This window comes from Syngnathus scovelli, chromosome 9 (genome assembly GCF_024217435.2).
Source record: "Syngnathus scovelli strain Florida chromosome 9, RoL_Ssco_1.2, whole genome shotgun sequence".
Classification (NCBI taxonomy): Eukaryota; Metazoa; Chordata; class Actinopteri; order Syngnathiformes; family Syngnathidae; genus Syngnathus; species Syngnathus scovelli.
The window spans coordinates 16,016,547-16,038,219 of NC_090855.1; the positions used below are offsets into that span (position 1 = coordinate 16,016,547).

The 21,673-nt window shown below is 35.9% G+C and overlaps 1 long non-coding RNA gene across 1 annotated transcript; it reads left to right on the forward strand.

The window, feature by feature from the left end:
- The first annotated feature begins 557 nt into the window (after positions 1-557).
- On the forward strand, positions 558-21,604 carry LOC137840594 (uncharacterized). Its single transcript, XR_011087345.1, has 5 exons — positions 558-3,448; positions 4,021-4,306; positions 4,450-15,234; positions 15,521-19,574; positions 20,290-21,604. It is a non-coding gene; the product is annotated as an uncharacterized lncRNA (long non-coding RNA).
- The last annotated feature ends 69 nt before the right edge of the window (positions 21,605-21,673 follow it).

A 21,673-nucleotide genomic window follows, 5' to 3' on the forward strand; every position in this document is an offset into this window, starting at 1 on the left:
AACTGGAGCAACGTAAATGTGAAATGTTGAATCTTCCATTAAGAATGAATGGGGAAGAATTTGCCGGAATTTTGTGAATTTTGTGAAAACGGAAAATTTTTTGAACGAAAAAAAATGTAAGCAGCCGTGTCATGAATATTTGGAATCAGTGAAAAGTAGAATGGAGTGAATCGGTTGAAGTATGTGGAAGTAGTTAAGCGTCAAAAAAGTGAGCGGAATAAGTAGAATAATAATAATAACTAGAATTTGCAATTCCTGAAGAAATTGCGTGTGAAGGTGAAGAGGTTGAATAAATACTTGGGGAATGCTGCAGAATGATGTTGAAAAGAGTTGAATTTCTTGAGAAATGTGGAAAATAGAAGTGTAATACTAAATTTTGGAGAATTTGGTTGAATTTCAAATTTGAAAGTTTGGAATTTTTGGTAAGTGGGAGGTTGTGGAATAGGTAGGCAAAAGATGAACAGTTGAAAGTTGGAACGGGTTGAAACGGTTAAAAAATGTAGAAGTTAGAGCAAATCTTGAATCCCCATAGAGAATGAATGGGAATTAAAAGAAAAAGCAATTGCGCCAAAGTATTTTGAAATTTGGAACAAAAGGACAAAAAACGGGTTCAGGAGGCTCCCTTTTGGGGTTAAAATGTTGAAATGGGTTTAATCGGACAAAAATTGCAAAAGTTAGCTAAAATGTAGCTATTTAGGGCACTTAATGTTGAAAAAAGATCACTTCCGGTTTGATTTGGGTCACTTCCGGTTTGATTAGAGCCACTTCCGGTCCAGCTGAGGTCACTTCCGGTTTATTTGGGGTCACTTCCAGTTTAAAAAGGGCACTTCCGGTTTAAAAAGGTCATTTCCGGTTTGATTTGGGGTGACTTCCGGTTTACCCAAGGTCACTTCCTGTTTACCTAAGGTTACTTGCGGTTTGATATGGGGCACTTCCGGTACATTCTGGGTTCATTGGGGGCACTTCCGGGTCAATCCAAGATGGCCGCCACACTGGAAGTGTGGGTGAAGGAGGTGAATATGGTAAGCATAAGGTAAACAAAGTGAATAAAGTTGGAATGGGTTGAATCGGTTGAAAAATGTGGAAAAAAGACTAGAAAAACGAAATTGTAGAGAATTTTTGGTAAGTGGAAAGTTGTGGAATAGGCAGGCAAAGGATGAACTGTTGAAAGTTGGAACGGGTTGAAACGGTTAAATAATGTAGAAGTTAGAGCAAATCTTGAATCCCCATAGAGAATGAGTGGGAATTAAAAGAAAAAGCAATTGCGCCAAAATGTTTTGAAATTTAGAACTAAACGAAAAAAAACGGCTTCAGGAGGTTCACTTTTGGTGTTAAAATATTGAAACGGGTTCAATCGGACAATAAATGAAAAAGTTAGCGCCTAATGCAGCTATTTAGGGCAGTTAATGTTGAAATAAGGTGACTTCCGGGTTGATTTGGGTCACTTCCGGTCTATTAGGGTCACTTCCGGTTTGAATAGAGACACTTCCGGTCTAGCTGAGGTCACTTCCGGTTTATTTGGGGTCACTTCCGGTTTAAAAAGGTCACTTCCGGTTTGATTTGGGGTCACTTCCGGTTTACCTGAGGTCACTTCCTGTTTACCTAAGGTCACTTCTGGATTGATTTGGGGCACTTCCGGTTCATTCTAGGTTCATTGGGAGCACTTCAGGGTCAATCCAAGATGGCCGCCACACTGGAAGTGGGGGTCAAGGGTTGAATTGTGTAAGCATAGTGGAAGTGGGGGTGAAGGGGTGAATATGGTAAGGATGAGGTGACCAAAGTGAATAAAGTTGGAATGGGTTGAATCGGTTGAAAAATGTAGAAATTAGAGTGGAAAAACGAAATTTTGTAGAATTTGGTGTGAATTTCAAAATTGAAAATTTGGAAATTTTGGTAAGTGGGAAGGTGTGGAATAGGTAGGAAAAAGAACAGTTGAAAGTTGGAATGGGTTGAATCGGTCAAAAAATGTAGAAATTAGAGGTGAAAAACGGAATTTTGTGAAATTTTGTCGAAATTTTTAACATGAAAACGTGAAATTTTTGAATTTGGGAATTTTGGGAATGTCGAGAATCATTCCGAATGTGGTTTGAATGTGCTGAAAGAGGGGAATTTAAAAGGGGAATGACGTAAATGTGAAATGTCGAATCTGCCATTGAGAATGAATGGGGAAAAATGTCGTAAATTCGCGAATTTTGCGAAATCGGAAAATTTTCGGAACGAGAAAAATGGAAGCGCTCATCTCGTGAATATTTGGAATACGTCAAAAGTGGAACGGAGTGAATCAGATGAATTATGTGGAAGAAGAAGCGGGACAAAAAAGTGTGGAGAATAAAATATAATAACTAGAAAATGCAATTTCTGGAGAAATTGCGTGTGAAGGCGAAGACTTTGAATCACTTCTTGGGGAATGCTGGCGAATTATGCTGAAACGAGTTGAATTACTTGAGAAATGTAGAAAATAGAGGTGAAAAACGGAATTTTGGAGAATTTGGTGGAATTTCAGAATTTTGGAGAATTTGGTTGAGTTTAAAATCTTAAAATGTGGAATTTATGGCAAGTGGAAATTTGGGGAATAGGTAGGAAAAAGATGAAGAGTTGAAAGTTGGAATGGGTTGAATCGGTTGAACAATGTGAAAATTAGAGTAGAAAAACACATTTTTCGAGAATTTGGTTGAATTTCAAATTTCAAAATTTGGAATTTTTTGTAAGGGGAAGTTGTGGAATAGGTAAGCAAAAGATGAAGAGTTGAAAGTTGGAATGGGTTGAATCGGTAGAAAAATGTAGAAATGAGAGTAGAAAAACGAAATTTTGGAGAATTTGGTTGAATTTCAAATTTGGGATTTTTGGTAAGTGGGAAGTTGTGTAATACGTAGGCAAAAGATGAAGAGTTGAAAGTTGGAATGGGTTGAATCGGTTGAAAAATGTACAAATTAGAGTCGAAAAACGAAATTTTGCAGAATTTGGTTGAATTTCAAATTTGGAATTTTTGGTAAGTGGGAAGTTGTGAAATAGGTAAGCAAAAGATGAAAAGTTGAAAGTTGGAATGGATTGAATCGGTTGCACAATGTAAAGATTAGAGTAGAAAAACAAAATGTTTGAGAATTTGGTTGAATTTCAAATTTTTAATTTTTAATTTTTGGTAAGTGGGAAGTTGTGGAATAGGTAGGCAAAAGATGAAGAGTTGAAAGTTGGAATGGGTTGAATCGGTTGAATAATGTAGAAATTACAGTAGAAAAACGAAATTTTGGAGATTTTGGTTGAATTTCAAATTTGGAATTTTTGGTAAGTCGGAAGTTGTGGAATAGGTAGGCAAAAGATGAAGAGTTGAAAGTTGGAATGGGTTGAATCGGTTGAACAATGTAGAAATTAGAGTAGAAAAACAAAATGTTGGAGAATTTGGTTGAATTTCAAATATGGAATTTTTGGTAAGTGGGAAGTTGTGGAATAGGTAGGCAAAAGATGAAGAGTTGAAAGTTGGAATGGGTTGAATCGGTTGAACAATGTAGAAATTAGATTAGAAAAACGAAATTTTGGAGAATTTGGTTGAATTTCAAATTTGGAATTTTTGGTAAACGGGAAGTTGTGGAATAGGTAGGCAAAACATGAACAGTTGAAAGTTGGAATGAGATGAATCGGTTAAAAAATGTAGAAATTAGAGTAGAAAAACAAAATTTTTGAGAGTTTGGTTGAATTCCAAATTCTGAATTTTTGGTAAGTGGGAAGTTGTGAAATAGGTAAGCAAAAGATGAAAAGTTGAAAGTTGGAATGGATTGAATCGGTTGCACAATGTAAAGATTAGAGAAGAAAAACAAAATGTTTGAGAATTTGGTTGAATTTCAAATTTTGAATTTTTGGTAAGTGGGAAGTTGTGGAATAGGTAGGCAAAAGATGAAGAGTTGAAAGTTGGAACGGGTTGAATCGGTTGAACAATGTAGAAATTAGAGTAGAAAAACGAAATTTAGAAAGATTTGGCTGAATATTAAATTTGGAATTTTTGGTAAACGGGAAGTTGTGGAATAGGTAGGCAAAACATGAACAGTTGAAAGTTGGAATGAGTTGAATCGGTTGAAAAATGTAGAAATTAGAGTAGAAAAACGAAATTTTGGAGATTTTGGTTGAATTTCAAATTTGGAATTTTTGGTAAGTCGGAAGTTGTGGAATAGGTAGGCAAAAGATGAAGAGTTGAAAGTTGGAATGGGTTGAATCGGTTGAACAATGTAGAAATTAGAGTAGAAAAACAAAATGTTGGAGAATTTGGTTGAATTTCAAATATGGAATTTTTGGTAAGTGGGAAGTTGTGGAATAGGTAGGCAAAAGATGAAGAGTTGAAAGTTGGAATGAGTTGAATCGGTTGAACAATGTAGAAATTAGAGTAGAAAAACGAAATTTAGAAAGATTTGGCTGAATATTAAATTTGGAATTTTTGGTAAACGGGAAGTTGTGGAATAGGTAGGCAAAACATGAACAGTTGAAAGTTGGAATGAGTTGAATCGGTTGAAAAATGTAGAAATTAGAGTAGAAAAACAAAATTTTTGAGAATTTGGTTGAATTCCAAATTTGAAAATTTGGAATTTTTCATAAGTTGGAAGTTGTGGAATAGTTAGAAAAAGATGAACAGTTGAAAGTTGGAATGGGTTGAATCGGTTGAAAAACGTAAAAGTTAGAGTGGAAAAACGAAATTTTGGAGAATTTGGTTGAATTTCAAATTTGGAATTTTTGGTAAGTGGGAAGTTGTGGAATAGGTAGGCAAAAGATGAACAGTTGAAAGTTGGAATGAGTTGAATCGGTTGAACAATGTAGAAAAAAGTGGAATGATGTAAATGTGAAATGTCGAATCTGCCATTAAGAATGAATGGGGAAAAATTTGTCGTAAGTTCGCGAATTTTGCGAAATCGGAAAATTTTCGGAACGAGAAAAATGGAAGCGCTCATCTCGTGAATATTTGGAACACGTCAAAAGTGGAACGGAGTGAATCGGATGAACTATGTGGAAGAAGAAGCGGGACAAAAAAGTGTGGAGAATAAAATATAATAATAACTAGAAAATGCAATTTCTGGAGAAATTGCGTGTGAAGGCGAAGACTTTGAATCACTTCTTGGGGAATGATGCCGAAAGATGTTGAAATGAGTTGAATTTCTTGAGAAATGTGGAAAATAGAAGTGTAATACTAAATTTTTGAGAATATGGTTGAATTTCAAATTTGATTTTTGGAATTTTTGGTAAGTGGAAAGTTGTGGAATAGGCAGGCAAAGGATGAACAGTTGAATGTTGGAACGGGTTGAATCGGTTAAAAAATGTAGAAGTGAGAGCAAATGTTGAATCCCCATAGAGAATGAATGGGAATTAAAAGAAAAAGCAATTGCGCCAAAATATTTTGAAATTTGGAACAAAACGTAAAAAAACAGCTTCAGGAGGTTCACTTTTGGGGTTAAAATGTTGAAACGGGTTCAATCGGACAAAAAATGCAAAAGTTAGCGCCTAATGTAGCTATTTATGGCAGTTAATGTTGAAATAAGTTCACTTCCGGGTTGATTTGGGTCACTTCCGGTCTATTTGGGTCACTTCCGGTCTGATTAGAGGCACTTCCGGTCCAGCTGAGGTCACTTCCGGTTTATTTGGGGTCACTTCCGGTTTAAAAAGGTCACTTCCGGTTTGAAAAGGTCACTTCCGGTTTGATTTGGGGTCACTTCCGGTTTACCTAAGGTCACTTCCTGTTTACCTAAGGTCACTTCCGGTTCGAATCGGGGCACTTCCGGTTCATTCTAGGGTCATTGGGAGCACTTCAGGGTCAATCCAAGATGGCCGCCACACTGGAAGTGGGGGTCAAGGGTTGAATTGTGTAAGCATAGTGGAAGTGGGGGTGAAGGGGGTGAATATGGTAAGGATGAGGTGACCAAAGTGAATAAAGTTGGAATGGGTTGAATCGGTTGAAAAATGTAGAAATTAGAGTAGAAAAACCAAATTTTGTAGAATTTGGTTGAATTTCAAAATTGAAAATTTGGAAATTTTGGTAAGTGGGAAGGTGTGGAATAGGTAGGCAAAAGATGAACAGTTGAAAGTTGGAATGGGTTGAATCGGTTGAAAAACGTAGAAGTTAGAGTAGAAAAACGAAATTTTGGAGAATTTGGTTGAATTTCAAATTTGAAATTTTGGAATTTTTGGTAGGTGAGAAGTTGTGGAATAGGCAGGCAAAAGATGAACAGTTGAAAATTGGAATGGGTTGAATCGGTTGAAAAATGTAGAAACTAGAGGTGAAAAACGAAATTTCGTGAAATTTTGTCGGAATTTTTAACGTGAAAACGTGAAATTTTTGAATTTGGGAATTTTGAGAATGTCGAGAATCATTCCGAATGTGGTTTGAATGTGCTGAATGAGGTGAATTTAAAAGGGGAATGACGTAAATGTGAAATGTAGAATCTGCCATTGAGAATGAATGGGGAAAAATTTGTCGTAAATTCGCGAATTTTGCGAAATCGGAAAATTTTCGGAACGAGAAAAATGGAAGCGCTCATCTCGTGAATATTTGGAATACGTCAAAAGTGGAACGGAGTGAATCGGATGAATTATGTGGAAGAAGAAGCGGGACAAAAAAGTGTGGAGAATAAAATATAATAATAATAATAACTAGAAAATGCAATTTCTGGAGAAATTGCGTGTGAAGGCGAAGACTTTGAATCACTTCTTGGGGAATGATGGCGAATGATGTTGAAATGAGTTGAATTTCTTGAGAAATGTGGAAAATAGAAGTGTAATACTAAATTTTGGAGAATTTGGTTGAATTTCAAATTTGAAGTTTGGAATTTGTGGTAAGTGGGAGGTTGTGGAATAGGTAGGCAAAAGATGAACAGTTGAATGTTGGAACGGGTTGAATCGGTTAAAAAATGTAGACGTGAGAGCAAATGTTGAATCTCCATAGAGAATGAATGGGAATTAAAAGAAAAAGCAATTGCGCCAAAATATTTTGAAATTTGGAACAAAACGTAAAAAAACAGCTTCAGGAGGTTCACTTTTGGGGTTAAAATGTTGAAACGGGTTCAATCAAACAAAAAATGCAAAAGTTAGCGCCTAATGTAGCTATTTATGGCAGTTAATGTTGAAATAAGTTCACTTCCGGGTTGATTTGGGTCACTTCCGGTCCATTTGGGTCACTTCCGGTCTGATTAGAGGCACTTCCGGTCCAGCTGAGGTCACTTCCGGTTTATTTGGGGTCACTTCCGGTTTAAAAAGGTCACTTCCGGTTTAAAAAGGTCACTTCCGGTTTGATTTGGGGTCACTTCCGGTTTACCTGAGGTCACTTCCTGTTTACCTAAGGTCACTTCCGGTTTGATTTGGGCCACTTCCGGTTCATTCTAGGTTCATTGGGAGCACTTCTGGGTCAATCCAAGATGGCCGCCACACTGGAAGTGGGGGTCAAGGGTTGAATTTTGTAAGCATAGTGGAAGTGGGGGTGAAGGGGGTGAATATGGTAAGGATGAGGTGACCAAAGTGAATAAAGTTGGAATGGGTTGAATCGGTTGAAAAATGTAGAAATTAGAGTAGAAAAACCAAATTTTGTAGAATTTGGTTGAATTTCAAAATTGAAAATTTGGAAATTTTGGTAAGTGGGAAGGTGTGGAATAGGTAGGCAAAAGATGAACAGTTGAAAGTTGGAATGGGTTGAATCGGTTGAAAAACGTAGAAGTTAGAGTAGAAAAACGAAATTTTGGAGAATTTGGTTGAATTTCAAATTTGAAATTTTGGAATTTTTGAAAGGTGAGAAGTTGTGGAATAGGCAGGCAAAAGATGAACAGTTGAAAGTTGGAATGGGTTGAATCGGTTGAAAAATGTAGAAATTAGAGTAGAAAAACGAAATTACGAAGAATTTGGTTGAATTTCAAATTTGAAAATTTGGAATTTTTTTGTAAGTGGGAAGTTGTGGAATAGGTAGGCAAAAGATGAACAGTTGGAAGTTGGAACGGGTTGAATCGGTCGAAAAATGTAGAAATTAGAGGTGAAAAACGAAATTTCGTGAAATTTTGTCGGAATTTTTAACGTGAAAACGTGAAATTTTTGAATTTGGGAATTTTGGGAATGTCGAGAATCATTCCGAATGTGGTTTGAATGTGCTGAATGAGGTGAATTTAAAAGGGGAATGACGTAAATGTGAAATGTCGAATCTGCCATTGAGAATGAATGGGGAAAAATTTGTCGTAAATTCGCGAATTTTGCGAAATCGGAAAATTTTCGGAACGAGAAAAATGGAAGCGCTCATCTCGTGAATATTTGGAATACATCAAAAGTGGAACGGAGTGAATCGGATGAACTATGTGGAAGAAGAAGCGGGACAAAAAAGTGTGGAGAATAAAATAGAATAATAATAATAACTAGAAAATGCAATTTCTGGAGAAATTGCGTGTGAAGGCGAAGACTTTGAATCACTTCTTTGGGAATGATGCCGAATGATGTTGAAACGAGTTGAATTTCTTGAGAAATGTGGAAAATAGAAGTGTAATACTAAATTTTGGAGAATTTGGTTGAATTTCAAATTTGAAGTTTGGAATTTTTGGTAAGTGGGAGGTTGTGGAATAGGTAGGGAAAAGATGAACAGTTGAATATTGGAACGGGTTGAATTGGTTTAAAAAATGTAGAAGTTAGAGAAAATGTTGAATCCCCATAGAGAATGAATGGGAATGAAAAGAAAAAATAATAATTAAAATTTGGAACAAAACGAAAAAAAAAAGGCTTCAGGAAGTTCACTTTTGGGGTTAAAATGTTGAAACGGGTTCAATCGGACAAAAAATGCAAAAGTTAGTGACTAATGTAGCTATTTAGGGCAGTTAATGTTGAAATAAGGTCACTTCCGGGGTGATTTGGGTCACTTCCGGTCTATTTGGGTCACTTCCGGTTTGATTAGAGGCACTTCCGGTCTAGCTGAGGTCACTTCCGGTTTATTTGGGGTCACTTCCGGTTTAAAAAGGTCACTTCCGGTTTAAAAAGGTCACTTCCGGTTTGATTTGGGGTCACTTCCGGTTTACCTAAGGTCACTTCCTGTTTACCTAAGGTCACTTCCGGTTCGATTTGGGGCACTTCCGGTTCATTCTAGGGTCATTGGGAGCACTTCAGGGTCAATCCAAGATGGCCGCCACACTGGAAGTGGGGGTCAAGGGTTGAATTTTGTAAGCATAGTGGAAGTGGGGGTGAAGGGGGTGAATATGGTAAGGATGAGGTGACCAAAGTGAATAAAGTTGGAATGGGTTGAATCGGTTGAAAAATGTAGAAATTAGAGTAGAAAAACCAAATTTTGTAGAATTTGGTTGAATTTCAAAATTGAAAATTTGGAAATTTTGGTAAGTGGGAAGGTGTGGAATAGGTAGGCAAAAGATGAACAGTTGAAAGTTGGAATGGGTTGAATCGGTTGAAAAACGTAGAAGTTAGAGTAGAAAAACGAAATTTTGGAGAATTTGGTTGAATTTCAAATTTGAAATTTTGGAATTTTTGGTAGGTGAGAAGTTGTGGAATAGGCAGGCAAAAGATGAACAGTTGAAAGTTGGAATGGGTTGAATCGGTTGAAAAATGTAGAAGTTAGAGTAGAAAAACGAAATTACGAAGAATTTGGTTGAATTTCAAATTTGAAAATTTGGAATTTTTTTGTAAGTGGGAAGTTGTGGAATAGGTAGGCAAAAGATGAACAGTTGGAAGTTGGAACGGGTTGAATCGGTCGAAAAATGTAGAAATTAGAGGTGAAAAACGAAATTTCATGAAATTTTGTCGGAATTTTTAACGAGAAAACGTGAAATTTTTGAATTTGGGAATTTTGGGAATGTCGAGAATCATTCCGAATGTGGTTTGAATGTGCTGAATGAGGTGAATGTAAAAGGGGAATGACGTAAATGTGAAATGTCGAATCTGCCATTGAGAATGAATGGGGAAAAATTTGTCGTAAATTCGCGAATTTTGCGAAATCGGAAAATTTTCGGAACGAGAAAAATGGAAGCGCTCATCTCGTGAATATTTGGAATACGTCAAAAGTGGAACGGAGTGAATCGGATGAATTATGTGGAAGAAGAAGCGGGACAAAAAAGTGGCGGGAATAAAATAGAAGAATAATAATAATAATAATAATAATAATAATAATAGAGAATGGTGTAGAATAACATATGTGTGAAGGCCATCGCCTTCACACAATAACTAGAAAATGCAATTTCTGGAGAAATTGCGTGTGAAGGCGAAGACTTTGAATCACTTCTTGGGGAATGCTGACGAATTATGCTGAAACGAGTTGAATTACTTGAGAAATGTAGAAAATAGAGGTGAAAAACGGAATTTTGGAGAATTTGGTGGAATTTCAGAATTTTGGAGAATTTGGTTGAGTTTAAAATCTTAAAATGTGGAATTTATGGCAAGTGGAAATTTGGGGAATAGGTAGGAAAAAGATGAAGAGTTGAAAGTTGGAATGAGTTGAATCGGTTGAACAATGTGAAAATTAGAGTAGAAAAACACATTTTTGGAGAATTTGGTTGAATTTCAAATTTCAAAATTTGGAATTTTTTGTAAGGGGAAGTTGTGGAATAGGTAAGCAAAAGATGAAGAGTTGAAAGTTGGAATGGGTTGAATCGGTAGAGAAATGTAGAAATGAGAGTAGAAAAACGAAATTTTGGAGAATTTGGTTGAATTTCAAATGTGGGATTTTTGGTAAGTGGGAAGTTGTGAAATAGGTAAGCAAAAGATGAAAAGTTGAAAGTTGGAATGGATTGAATCGGTTGCACAATGTAAAGATTAGAGTAGAAAAACAAAATATTTGAGAATTTGGTTGAATTTCAAATTTTTTATTTTTGGGAAGTGGGAAATTGTGGAATAGGTAGGCAAAAGATGAAGAGTTGAAAGTTGGAATGGGTTGAATCGGTTGAACAATGTAGAAATTACAGTAGAAAAACGAAATTTTGGAGATTTTGGTTGAATTTCAAATTTGGAATTTTTGGTAAGTCGGAAGTTGTGGAATAGGTAGGCCAAAGATGAAGAGTTGAAAGTTGGAATGGGTTGAATCGGTTGAACAATGTAGAAATTAGAGTAGAAAAACAAAATGTTGGAGAATTTGGTTGAATTTCAAATATGGAATTTTTGGTAAGTGGGAAGTTGTGGAATAGGTAGGCAAAACATGAACAGTTGAAAGTTGGAATGAGTTGAATCGGTTGAAAAATGTAGAAATTAGAGTAGAAAAACAAAATTTTTGAGAATTTGGTTGAATTCCAAATTTGAAAATTTGGAATTTTTCATAAGTTGGAAGTTGTGGAATAGTTAGAAAAAGATGAACAGTTGAAAGTTGGAATGGGTCGAATCGGTTGAAAAACGTAAAAGTTAGAGTGGAAAAACGAAATTTTGGAGAATTTGGTTGAATTTCAAATTTGGAATTTTTGTTAAGTGGGAAGTTGTTGAATAGGTAGGCAAAAGATGAACAGTTGAAAGTTGGAATGAGTTGAATCAGTTGAACAATGTAGAAAAAAGTGGAATGATGTAAATGTGAAATGTCGAATCTGCCATTAAGAATGAATGGGGAAAAATTTGTCGTAAGTTCGCGAATTTTGCGAAATCGGAAAATTTTCGGAACGAGAAAAATGGAAGCGCTCATCTCGTGAATATTTGGAACACGTCAAAAGTGGAACGGAGTGAATCGGATGAACTATGTGGAAGAAGAAGCGGGACAAAAAAGTGTGGAGAATAAAATAGAAGAATAATAATAATAATAATAATAGAGAATGGTGTAGAATAACATATGTGTGAAGGCCATCGCCTTCACACAATAATAATAATAATAGAGAATGGTGTAGAATAACATATGTGTGAAGGCCATCGCCTTCACACAATAATAATAATAATAATAGAGAATGGTGTAGAATAACATATGTGTGAAGGCCATCGCCTTCACACAATAATAACTAGAAAATGCAATTTCTGGAGAAATTGCGTGTGAAGGCGAAGACTTTGAATCACTTCTTGGGGAATGATGTTGAAATGAGTTGAATTTCTTGAGAAATGTGGAAAATAGAAGTGTAATACTAAATTTTGGAGAATGTGGTTGAATTTCAAATTTGAATTTTGGAATTTTTGGTAAGTAGGAGGTTGTGGAATAGGTAGGCAAAAGATGAACAGTTGAAAGTTGGAACGGGTTGAAACGGTTAAAAAATGTAGAAGTTAGAGCAAATCTTGAATCCCCATAGAGAATGACTGGGAATTAAAAGAAAAAGCAATTGCGCCAAAATATTTTGAAATTTGGAACAAAAGGACAAAAAACGGCTTAAGGAGGTTCCCTTTTCCCTTTAAAATGTTGAAACGGGTTTAATCGGACAAAAAATGCAAAAGTTAGCGACTAATGTAGCTATTTAGGGCAGTTAATGTTGAAATAAGGTCACTTCCGGGGTGATTTGGGTCACTTCCGGTCTATTTGGGTCACTTCCGGTTTGAGTAGAGGCACTTCCGGTCTAGCCGAGGTCACTTCCGGTTTATTTGGGGTCACTTCCGGTTTAAAAAGGTCACTTCCGGTTTAAAAAGGTCACTTCCGGTTTGATTTGGGGTCGCTTCCGGTTTACTTGAGGTCACTTCCGGTTCATTTGGGGTCACTTCCGGTTTGATTTGGGTCACTTCCGGTCTATTTGGGTCACTTCCGGTTTGACTAGAGGCACTTCCGGTCTAGCTGAGGTCACTTCCGGTTAATTTGGGGTCACTTCCGGTTTAAAAAGGTCACGTCCGGTTTAAAAAGGTCACTTCCGGTTTGATTTGGGGTCACTTCCGGTTTACCTGAGGTCACTTCCTGTTTACCTAAGGTCACTTCCGGTTCGATTTGGGGCACTTCCGGTTCATTCTAGGTTCATTGGGAGCACTTCAGGGTCAATCCAAGATGGCCGCCACACTGGAAGTGGGGGTCAAGGGTTGAATTTTGTAAGCATAGTGGAAGTGGGGGTGAAGGTGGTGAATATGGTAAGGATGAGGTGACCAAAGTGAATAAAGTTGGAATGGGTTGAATCGGTTGAAAAATGTAGAAATTAGAGTAGAAAAACCAAATTTTGTAGAATTTGGTTGAATTTCAAAATTGAAAATTTGGAAATTTTGGTAAGTGGGAAGGTGTGGAATAGGTAGGCAAAAGATGAACAGTTGAAAGTTGGAATGGGTTGAATCGGTTGAAAAACGTAGAAGTTAGAGTAGAAAAACGAAATTTTGGAGAATTTGGTTGAATTTCAAATTTGAAATTTTGGAATTTTTGGTAGGTGAGAAGTTGTGGAATAGGCAGGCAAAAGATGAACAGTTGAAAGTTGGAATGGGTTGAATCGGTTGAAAAATGTAGAAGTTAGAGTAGAAAAACGAAATTACGAAGAATTTGGTTGAATTTCAAATTTGAAAATTTGGAATTTTTTTGTAAGTGGGAAGTTGTGGAATAGGTAGGCAAAAGATGAACAGTTGGAAGTTGGAACGGGTTGAATCGGTCGAAAAATGTAGAAATTAGAGGTGAAAAACGAAATTTCGTGAAATTTTGTCGGAATTTTTAACGAGAAAACGTGAAATTTTTGAATTTGGGAATTTTGGGAATGTCGAGAATCATTCCGAATGTGGTTTGAATGTGCTGAATGAGGTGAATTTAAAAGGGGAATGACGTAAATGTGAAATGTCGAATCTGCCATTGAGAATGAATGGGGAAAAATTTGTCGTAAATTCGCGAATTTTGCGAAATCGGAAAATTTTCGGAACGAGAAAAATGGAAGCGCTCATCTCGTGAATATTTGGAATACGTCAAAAGTGGAACGGAGTGAATCGGATGAATTATGTGGAAGAAGAAGCGGGACAAAAAAGTGGCGGGAATAAAATAGAAGAATAATAATAACTAGAAAATGCAATTTCTGGAGAAATTGCGTGTGAAGGCGAAGACTTTGAATCACTTCTTGGCGAATGCTGGCGAATTATGCTGAAACGAGTTGAATTACTTGAGAAATGTAGAAAATAGAGGTGAAAAACGGAATTTTGGAGAATTTGGTGGAATTTCAGAATTTTGGAGAATTTGGTTGAGTTTAAAATCTTAAAATGTGGAATTTATGGCAAGTGGAAATTTGGGGAATAGGTAGGAAAAAGATGAAAAGTTGAAAGTTGGAATGAGTTGAATCGGTTGAACAATGTGAAAATTAGAGTAGAAAAACACATTTTTGGAGAATTTGGTTGAATTTCAAATTTCAAAATTTGGAATTTTTTGTAAGGGGAAGTTGTGGAATAGGTAAGCAAAAGATGAAGAGTTGAAAGTTGGAATGGGTTGGATCGGTAGAGAAATGTAGAAATGAGAGTAGAAAAACGAAATTTTGGAGAATTTGGTTGAATTTCAAATTTGGGATTTTTGGTAAGTGGGAAGTTGTGTAATACGTAGGCAAAAGATGAAGAGTTGAAAGTTGGAATGGGTTGAATCGGTTGAAAAATGTACAAATTAGAGTCGAAAAACGAAATTTTGCAGAATTTGGTTGAATTTCAAATTTGGAATTTTTGGTAAGTGGGAAGTTGTGGAATAGGTAGGCAAAAGATGAAGAGTTGAAAGTTGGAATGGGTTGAATCGGTTGAACAATGTAGAAATTACAGTAGAAAAACGAAATTTTGGAGATTTTTGTTGAATTTCAAATTTGGAATTTTTGGTAAGTCGGAAGTTGTGGAATAGGTAGGCAAAAGGTGAAGAGTTGAAAGTTGGAATCGGTTGAATCGGTTGAACAATGTAGAATTTAGAGTAGAAAAACAAAATGTTGGAGAATTTGGTTGAATTTCAAATATGGAATTTTTGGTAAGTGGGAAGTTGTGGAATAGGTAGGCAAAAGATGAAGAGTTGAAAGTTGGAGTGGGTTGAATCGGTTGAACAATGTAGAAATTAGATTAGAAAAACGAAATTTTGGAGAATTTGGTTGAATTTCAAATTTGGAATTTTTGGTAAACGGGAAGTTGTGGAATAGGTAGGCAAAACATGAACAGTTGAAAGTTGGAATGAGTTGAATCGGTTAAAAAATGGAGAAATTAGAGTAGAAAAACAAAATTTTTGAGAATTTGGTTGGATTCCAAATTTGGAATTTTTGGTAAGTCGGAAGTTGTGGAATAGGTAGGCAAAAGATGAAGAGTTGAAAGTTGGAATGGGTTGAATCGGTTGAACAATGTAGAAATTAGAGTAGAAAAACAAAATGTTGGAGAATTTGGTTGAATTTCAAATATGGAATTTTTGGTAAGTGGGAAGTTGTGGAATAGGTAGGCAAAAGATGAAGAGTTGAAAGTTGGAATGGGTTGAATCGGTTGAACAATGTAGAAATTAGATTAGAAAAACGAAATTTTGGAGAATTTGGTTGAATTTCAAATTTGGAATTTTTGGTAAACGGGAAGTTGTGGAATAGGTAGGCAAACCATGAACAGTTGAAAGTTGGAATGGGTTGAATCGGTTAAAAAATGTAGAAATTAGAGTAGAAAAACAAAATGTTGGAGAATTTGGTTGAATTTCAAATATGGAATTTTTGGTAAGTGGGAAGTTGTGGAATAGGTAGGCAAAACATGAACAGTTGAAAGTTGGAATGAGTTGAATCGGTTGAAAAATGTAGAAATTAGAGTAGAAAAACAAAATTTTTGAGAATTTGGTTGAATTCCAAATTTGAAAATTTGGAATTTTTCATAGGTTGGAAGTTGTGGAATAGTTAGAAAAAGATGAACAGTTGAAAGTTGGAATGGGTTGAATCGGTTGAAAAACGTAAAAGTTAGAGTGGAAAAACGAAATTTTGGAGAATTTGGTTGAATTTCAAATTTGGAATTTTTGGTAAGTGGGAAGTTGTGGAATACGTAGGCAAAAGATGAACAATTGAAAGTTGGAATGAGTTGAATCGGTTGAACAATGTAGAAAAAAGTGGAATGATGTAAATGTGAAATGTCGAATCTGCCATTAAGAATGAATGGGGAAAAATTTGTCGTAAGTTCGCGAATTTTGCGAAATCGGAAAATTTTCGGAACGAGAAAAATGGAAGCGCTCATCTCGTGAATATTTGGAACACGTCAAAAGTGGAACGGAGTGAATCGGATGAACTATGTGGAAGAAGAAGCGGGACAAAAAAGTGTGGAGAATAAAATAGAAGAATAATAATAATAACTAGAAAATGCAATTTCTGGAGAAATTGCGTGTGAAGGCGAAGACTTTGAATCACTTCTTGGGGAATGATGCCGAATGATGTTGAAATGAGTTGAATTTCTTGAGAAATGTGGAAAATAGAAGTGTAATACTAAATTTTTGAGAATATGGTTGAATTTCAAATTTGATTTTTGGAATTTTTGGTAAGTGGAAAGTTGTGGAATAGACAGGCAAAGGATGAACAGTTGAATGTTGGAACGGGTTGAATCGGTTAAAAAATGTAGAAGTGAGAGCAAATGTTGAATCCCCATAGAGAATGAATGGGAATTAAAAGAAAAAGCAATTGCGCCAAAATATTTTGAAATTTGGAACAAAACGTAAAAAAACAGCTTCAGGAGGTTCACTTTTGGGGTTAAAATGTTGAAACGGGTTCAATCGGACAAAAAATGCAAAAGTTAGCGCCTAATGTAGCTATTTATGGCAGTTAATGTTGAAATAAGTTCACTTCCGGGTTGATTTGGGTCACTTCCGGTCTATTTGGGTCACTTCCGGTTTGATTTGGGTCACTTCCGGTCCAGCTGAGGTCACTTCCGGTTTATTTGGGGTTACTTCCGGTTTAAAAAGGTCACTTCCGGTTTAAAAAGGTCACTTCCGGTTTGATTAGGGGTCACTTCCGGTTTACCTGAGGTCACTTCCTGTTTACCTAAGGTCACTTCCGGTTCGATTTGGGCCACTTCCGGTTCATTCTAGGTTCATTGGGAGCACTTCAGGGTCAATCCAAGATGGCCGCCACACTGGAAGTGGGGGTCAAGGGTTGAATTTTGTAAGCATAGTGGAAGTGGGGGTGAAGGGGGTGAATATGGTAAGGATGAGGCGACCAAAGTGAATAAAGTTGGAATGGGTTGAATCGGTTGAAAAATGTAGAAATTAGAGTAGAAAAACCAAATTTTGTAGAATTTGGTTGAATTTCAAAATTGAAAATTTGGAAATTTTGGTAAGTGGGAAGGTGTGGAATAGGTAGGCAAAAGATGAACAGTTGAAAGTTGGAATGGGTTGAATCGGTTGAAAAACGTAGAAGTTAGAGTAGAAAAACGAAATTTTGGAGAATTTGGTTGAATTTCAAATTTGAAATTTTGGAATTTTTGATAGGTGAGAAGTTGTGGAATAGGCAGGCAAAAGATGAACAGTTGAAAGTTGGAATGGGTTGAATCGGTTGAAAAATGTAGAAATTAGAGTAGAAAAACGAAATTACGAAGAATTTGGTTGAATTTCAAATTTGAAAATTTGGAATTTTTTTGTAAGTGGGAAGTTGTGGAATAGGTAGGCAAAAGATGAACAGTTGGAAGTTGGAACGGGTTGAATCGGTCGAAAAATGTAGAAACTAGAGGTGAAAAACGAAATTTCGTGAAATTTTGTCGGAATTTTTAACGTGAAAACGTGAAATTTTTGAATTTGGGAATTTTGGGAATGTCGAGAATCATTCCGAATGTGGTTTGAATGTGCTGAATGAGGTGAATTTAAAAGGGGAATGACGTAAAAGTGAAATGTCGAATCTGCCATTGAGAATGAATGGGGAAAAATTTGTCGTAAATTCGCGAATTTTGCGAAATCGGAAAATTTTCGGAACGAGAAAAATGGAAGCGCTCATCTCGTGAATATTTGGAATACGTCAAAAGTGGAACGGAGTGAATCGGATGAATTATGTGGAAGAAGAAGCGGGACAAAAAAGTGTGGAGAATAAAATATAATAATAATAATAATAATAGAGAATGGTGTAGAATAACATATGTGTGAAGGCCATCGCCTTCACACAACTAGAAAATGCAATTTCTGGAGAAATTGCGTGTGAAGGCGAAGACTTTGAATCACTTCTTGGGGAATGATGCTGAATGAAAAGATTAACAGTTGAAAGTTGGAATGGGTTGAATCGGTCAAAAAATGTAGAAATTAGAGGTGAAAAACGGAATTTTGTGAAATTTATCGAAATTTTTAACGTGAAAACGTGAAATTTTTGAATTTGGGAATTTTGGGAATGTCGAGAATCATTCCGAATGTGGTTTGAATGTGCTGAATGAGGTGAATTTAAAAGGGGAATGACGTAAATGTGAATTGTCGAATCTGCCATTGAGAATGAATGGGGAAAAATTTGTCGTAAATTCGCGAATTTCGCGAAATCGGAAAATTTTCGGAACGAGAAAAATGGAAGCGCTCATCTCGTGAATATTTGGAATACATCAAAAGTGGAACGGAGTGAATCGGATGAATTATGTGGAAGAAGAAGCGGGACAAAAAAGTGGCGGGAATAAAATAGAAGAATAATAATAATAATAGAGAATGGTGTAGAATAACATATGTGTGAAGGCCATCGCCTTCACACAACTAGAAAATGCAATTTCTGGAGAAATTGCGTGTGAAGGCGAAGACTTTGAATCACTTCTTGGGGAATGCTGGCGAATTATGCTGAAACGAGTTGAATTACTTGAGAAATGTAGAAAATAGAGGTGAAAAACGGAATTTTGGAGAATTTGGTGGAATTTCAGAATTTTGGAGAATTTGGTTGAGTTTAAAATCTTAAAATGTGGAATTTATGGCAAGTGGAAATTTGGGGAATAGGTAGGAAAAAGATGAAGAGTTGAAAGTTGGAATGAGTTGAATCGGTTGAACAATGTGAAAATTAGAGTAGAAAAACACATTTTTGGAGAATTTGGTTGAATTTCAAATTTCAAAATTTGGAATTTGTTGTAAGGGGAAGTTGTGGAATAGGTAAGCAAAAGATGAAGAGTTGAAAGTTGGAATGGGTTGAATCGGTAGAGAAATGTAGAAATGAGAGTAGAAAAACGAAATTTTGGAGAATTTGGTTGAATTTCAAATTTGGGATTTTTGGTAAGTGGGAAGTTGTGTAATACGTAGGCAAAAGATGAAGAGTTACAAGTTTGAATGGGTTGAATCGGTTGAAAAATGTACAAATTAGAGTCGAAAAACGAAATTTTGCAGAATTTGGTTGAATTTCAAATTTGGAATTTTTGGTAAGTGGGAAGTTGTGAAATAGGTAAGCAAAAGATTAAAAGTTGAAAGTTGGAATGGATTGAATCGGTTGCACAATGTAAAGATTAGAGTAGAAAAACAAAATGTTTGAGAATTTGGTTGAATTTCAAATTTTTAATTTTTGGTAAGTGGGAAGTTGTGGAATAGGTAGGCAAAAGATGAAGAGTTGAAAGTTGGAATGGGTTGAATCGGTTGAACAATGTAGAAATTACAGTAGAAAAACGAAATTTTGGAGATTTTGGTTGAATTTCAAATTTGGAATTTTTGGTAAATCGGAAGGTGTGGAATAGGTAGGCAAAAGATGAAGAGTTGAAAGTTGGAATGGGTTGAATCGGTTGAACAATGTAGAAATTAGAGTAGAAAAACAAAATGTTGGAGAATTTGGTTGAATTTCAAATATGGAATTTTTGGTAAGTGGGAAGTTGTGGAATAGGTAGGCAAAAGATGAAGAGTTGAAAGTTGGAATGGGTTGAATCGGTTGAACAATGTAGAAATTAGATTAGAAAAACGAAATTTTGGAGAATTTGGTTGAATTTCAAATTTGGAATTTTTGGTAAACGGGAAGTTGTGGAATAGGTAGGCAAAACATGAACAGTTGAAAGTTGGAATGAGTTGAATCGGTTAAAAAATGTAGAAATTAGAGTAGAAAAACAAAATTTTTGAGAATTTGGTTGAATTCCAAATTTGGAATTTTTGGTAAGTCGGAAGTTGTGGAATAGGTAGGCAAAAGATGAAGAGTTGAAAGTTGGAATGGGTTGAATCAGTTGAACAATGTAGAAATTAGAGTAGAAAAACAAAATGTTGGAGAATTTGGTTGAATTTCAAATATGGAATTTTTGGTAAGTGGGAAGTTGTGGAATAGGTAGGCAAAAGATGAAGAGTTGAAAGTTGGAATGGGTTGAATCGGTTGAACAATGTAGAAATTAGATTAGAAAAACGAAATTTTGGAGAATTTGGTTGAATTTCAAATTTGGAATTTTTGGTAAACGGGAAGTTGTGGAATAGGTAGGCAAAACATGAACAGTTGAAAGTTGGAATGAGTTGAATCGGTTAAAAAATGTAGAAATTAGAGTAGAAAAACAAAATGTTGGAGAATTTGGTTGAATTTCAAATATGGAATTTTTGGTAAGTGGGAAGTTGTGGAATAGGTAGGCAAAACATGAACAGTTGAAAGTTGGAATGAGTTGAATCGGTTGAAAAATGTAGAAATTAGAGTAGAAAAACAAAATTTTTGAGAATTTGGTTGAATTCCAAATTTGAAAATTTGGAATTTTTCATAAGTTGGAAGTTGTGGAATAGTTAGAAAAAGATGAACAGTTGAAAGTTGGAATGGGTTGAATCGGTTGAAAAACGTAAAAGTTAGAGTGGAAAAACGAAATTTTGGAGAATTTGGTTGAATTTCAAATTTGGAATTTTTGGTAAGTGGGAAGTTGTGGAATAGGTAGGCAAAAGATGAACAGTTGAAAGTTGGAATGAGTTGAATCGATTGAACAATGTAGAACAAAGTGGAATGATGTAAATGTGAAATGTCGAATCTGCCATTAAGAATGAATGGGGAAAAATTTGTCGTAAGTTCGCGAATTTTGCGAAATCGGAAAATTTTCGGAACGAGAAAAATGGAAGCGCTCATCTCGTGAATATTTGGAACACGTCAAAAGTGGAACGGAGTGAATCGGATGAACTATGTGGAAGAAGAAGCGGGACAAAAAAGTGTGGAGAATAAAATATAATAATAACTAGAAAATGCAATTTCTGGAGAAATTGCGTGTGAAGGCGAAGACTTTGAATCACTTCTTTGGGAATGATGCCGAATGATGTTGAAATGAGTTGAATTTCTTGAGAAATGTGGAAAACAGAAGTGTAATACTAAATTTTGGAGAATTTGGTTGAATTTCAAATTTGAAGTTTGGAATTTTTGGTAAGTGGGAGGTTGTGGAATAGGTAGGCAAAAGATGAACAGTCAAATGTTGGAACGGGTTGAATTGGTTAAAAAATGTAGAAGTTAGAGCAAATATTGAATCCCCATAGAGAATGAATGGGAATTAAAAGAAAAAATAATTGCGCCAAAATATTGTAAAATTTGGAACAAAACGAAAAAAAACAGCTTCAGGAGGTTCACCTTTGGGGTTAAAATGTTGAAACGGGTTCAATCGGACAAAAAATGCAAAAGTTAGCGACTAATGTAGCTATTTAGGGCAGTTAATGTTGAAATAAGGTCACTTCCGGTTTGATTTGGGTCACTTCCGGTTTGATTAGAGGCACTTCCGGTCCAGCTGAGGTCACTTCCGGTTTATTTGGGGTCACTTCCGGTTTTAAAAGGTCACTTCCGGTTTAAAAAGGTCACTTCCGGTTTGATTTGGGGTCACTTCCGGTTTACCTAAGGTCACTTCCTGTTTACCTAAGGTCACTTGCGGCTTGATATGGGGCACTTCCGGTACATTCTGGGTTCATTGGGGGCACTTCAGGGTCAATCCAAGATGGCCGCCACACTGGAAGTGTGGGTGAAGGAGGTGAATATGGTAAGCATAAGGT